At 38.7% G+C, this 4,244-nt stretch overlaps 1 pseudogene; it reads left to right on the top strand.

The window, feature by feature from the left end:
• Positions 1-3,000: 3,000 nt before the first annotated feature.
• LOC102838026 overlaps positions 3,001-4,244 on the top strand; it is a 4,466-nt pseudogene continuing 3,222 nt past the window's right edge.

Here is a 4,244-nt window from a genome sequence, read left to right as displayed (position 1 = left end):
ATTTTAAATAATTGTTTCAAAGTGAAGGCCAAGTCATATACAAAGGTGAGTCAAAAATTATCTGCACTCTGGCCATAGAATTTATTTTAATCAACTTTCATAGAAAGATCAATATATAATTTTTCGACACAATTTCCTTGTTTCTTTTTTTTTTTTTTTTTTTAAGCTTTTATTGTGAGGTTTTCATGGGAGAACATCAGGTTTACAATCATCCTATCATATTTCATTTCGTTGCAATGATTACAAGATTTTGCTTATTGTCACTGTTTTTTTTTTTTTTTTTTTTTTTTTTTTGGATGTACACAAAACACTCAGGAATACATAGTCTCTTTTAAACAACCCAAGTGCACATTCAGCAAGTTTGCCTCCTCACTGCAGGCACACAGCTTTTCTCTTTCCGTAAGTCTAGGGTCCTCAGCTTCCACTAGTCTGTCAGTTTGTTATACTGTGGTGGCTTGTGAATTTCTGTGATTCTTGGAGCGATACCATGTTTATTTTAAATACCAACAGGGTCACCCATGGTGTACAGGTTTCAGATGAGCTTCCAGATGAAGACAGACTAGGAAGAAGGAGAGACAAACTACTTCCGAATATTTAATCATTGAAAACCTTATGAATAGCAGAGAAACACTGTCAGATACAGTGTTGGAAAATTAGCCCCTCAGGATGGAAGGCATAGAAAATGCTACTGGTAAAGAGCTGCATCCTAAAAGTAGAGTTGACCATGATGAGACAAATGGAGTAAAGCTCTCAGGACCTTCATTTAATGATGGGACACAACTCAAAATGAAGAGAGAGAGCTGTAAATATCCATTAAAAATCAGAACATGGATTGTACGAATTCTGAATCTAGGAAAATTGGAAATTGTCAAAAATGAAATGGAATGCATAAACATCGACATCCTAAGCATTAGTGAGCTGAAATGGACTGGTATTGGCCAATTTGAATACAACAATCACATGGTTTAGTATTTCGGGAATGACAAATTGAAGAGAAATGGCATCCCATTCATTGTCAAAAAGAAAATATCAAGATCTCTCATGAGATACAATGCTGTCTGTGATAGGATAGTATCCATGAACCTATAGGGAAGACCAGGTATAACCACTCTTATACAAATTTACACTCAAACCACTAGAGCCAGTGAGGATGAAATAGAAGAATTCTACCAACTTTTTCAATCTGAAATTGATCAACCTTGCAATCAAAATATATTGATAATCACTGGCAATTGGAATGCAAAGATTGGAATGAAAGAGGAAGGATCAGTATTTGGAAAATATGGCCTTGGTGATAGAAATAATGCTGGAGATCACATGACAGAATTTGCAAAACCAAGGATATGTTCATTTAAAATACCTTTTTAAAACAGCATTGTTGGCTGGTGCTGTGAAAAGTGGTAGTAACAGGAGGTGGGGAGTCACCTGGAAGCTCTGGGGCACTGCTGTCAAGATTCCTGCTGCAATGGCCACCCAAGCAAGTGTAATAGTGGGAGTGGAGAGTGACCATGGCAGTGGCGCCTCTGGGAGTGGTTCATGGTGTCCAACCCTGCTCAAAAGCAAATATTCCCATCATTTACCTCATTATCTTTCTCTTCAATTTCATTTTGGCAAATACCTTTTTAAAATAACATCAAAGATGACTGTACACATGGACCTCACCAGATGAAATGCATAGAAATCAAATTGACTATACCTGTGGACAGAGATGGTGGAAAAGTGCATATCATCAACCAAAACAAGGCTAGGGGCAGACTGTGGAACAGACCATCAATTGCTTATATCCTAGTTCAAACTAAAGCAAAGAAAACAATTCCACAAGAGCCAAAATATAACCTTGGACATATCACATCTGAATTTAGATATATCTGAAGAACAGATTTAATGCATTAGACACTGAAGACCAGAGGAATTGTGCTATGATATTAAGAACATTATTCATTAAGAAAGCAAAAGGTCATTAAGAAGACAAGAAAGGACATTTCCACTTGAAATGCAGATCAACCCCAAAGGACTAGAGGAACAGAAGATATTTCTTGAAAGAAAGAGGGGGTGGGGCAGACTATTTGGCTGCTACAAAATCAAGCAAGCTGTTTGCTTGGGAGGCATCAAGGCAAGAACAGTCAGTCAATCGCGGTGAACCTTCCAAGACACAAACTCTAAAGGAACACATAAGCAAGCTTGTAAGCTCACTGGTCACTGCCCTGGTGTACTTGTGAGTGAAAGTGGGGGAAATGCAGCGATGAAGACATGGGCTGAGTTTGGCCATGTTCTGTAGACTCCCATCGACCTAGAGATGACAGAGAGAAGAGAGTCTAAAGTTTAGGGAGACTTGTGAACTCCTGAGACCATGGACAATGACCTAACCACTGGGGGGCTAGAATTGAGATTGAAGCTGCCAGATGGTTTGAAGTGGGGAAAAGCATGCTAGAGTGCCCAAACTTGTAGACTGTACCCATTTGACTTAGCTTGGATGGCTTCCTGATCAGAAGATAAAGAAGTCTGATATGGGAAGCAAGTATAAATTGCTAAAGTTTGATAAACTGGACCTTTGCTTATGGATGTAGTTGCTTAAAATTCCAACTGAAAGAGAAGGATTCTTCATATTAAGGATCAAAGTTGTCCCCTCAGTACACAGGGTTGATAGGGACAGATACCAAGTTGTGCCAGTACAACTATATAAATAATTGATAACTGAAGTATCAATGTTACATGGATATTAACAATGATGACAGATAAATGCAGAAGCTTGGGGATCAAATAAAGGTGAAACACTTATAAAAAGTTTTATAAAAAAGAAATTAGGAGGTTCTAGTATTCTCCAGGCCTGAAGCTGAAAGTCTGAAACCCTGACTGCTTAAGCTTTATGCTAGACCATAGCTCCAACTCCTTCAAGATATAAAGAAAAGAGATAATAATTCCACAATGACTAGATCTTTGGTTATACCGGTTTCCCAATGAGTGGATCATGATGACCATATCGTACAGACTTGCCATATTATGGCTGCTTCCAGATCTACTCATTTTACAAGATCAACAGAGGGGTTAAACGGCTTGGATAAATCTTTTTATTGCAGAACTTTAAGGAATCATAACATTGGTCACCTTGAAGAAAATTCCTTTAATTCTCAAGTACGATCAAGATCACCAAAGAAGAGACCAGAGCCTGTGCAAATTCAGAAAAGAAATAATAATGGAAGAATCTCTGAATTAAAACAGCAAAGTACTCGAGAATCATGGGTAAGCCCTAGGAAAAGAGAACTTTCTTCTTCAGAAAAGGATAACATAGAAAGGCAGGCTATAGAAAATTGTGAGTAAAGACAAACAGAATCTGTTTCTCCAGTTTTAAAACGGATAAAGATTTGTCGTAAATCCAAAGCACCAAACAGTTCAGAGGAAGATTCACCTGTAAAATCAGAAAAGGAGTCAGTAGAACAGAGGAGCACAGTAGTGGTTAGCGATGCAGATTTCCAAGGGATTAAAAGAGCTTGTTGATGTCTTATACAGGATGATTGTGAGAAAAGTGAAAGTAAAGAGGTGAATGTCAGTGAGGAACGGCCACTTAAATCTGCAGTTATTGAAATCACAGGCTATTTGGCTGTCAATGGTGTTGATGACAGTGATTCAGCTGTTATAAACTGAGATGACTGTCAGCCTGATGGGGACACTAAACAAAATAGCTCTGGTTCCTATATGTTGCAGGAAAAATCAGTAGCTTAAAATGGGGATTCGGATACCCAAACTTCAGTGTTCTTGGATAGGAAGGAAGACAGTTGTATAGACCATAACGTGTCTTACACAAATTCAGAAGTGCAGGTCAAGTTGAAGGACCACAAAATAGTAACTGCCTGCCTTCCTGTGGAACATGTTAATCAGCTCACTACTGAGTCAGCTACAGGGCCATTTCCAGAAATTCAGTCCTTTTTAAGGGATTCTGAGGAAGAAGTAGATGTTGTGGGAGATAGCAATGCCTTGAAAGAGTGATGTATTGAAAACACCAATAACAACGTGGATACAAGCCTTGAGAGTATGCCAGTCTCCGGAGAATCAGAACCGTCTTCTGTACTAGACTGTGTTTCAATTCAAATGATGTTTTTATCTTTACTGACACACTGAAAACTTCACCATGAAGGGCAGCACCTTCCAGAGGTGGTTGTTGTTGTTGTTGTTGTTGTTGTTGTCAGGTGCCATCGAGTCAGAACCGACTCATAGCGACCCCATGCACAGCAGAACGAAACAATGTC

Source organism: Chrysochloris asiatica, unplaced genomic scaffold (assembly GCF_000296735.1).
Source record: "Chrysochloris asiatica unplaced genomic scaffold, ChrAsi1.0 scaffold00180, whole genome shotgun sequence".
NCBI lineage: Eukaryota > Metazoa > Chordata > Mammalia > Afrosoricida > Chrysochloridae > Chrysochloris > Chrysochloris asiatica.
This window is presented reverse-complemented; position numbering and strand designations above follow the sequence as displayed.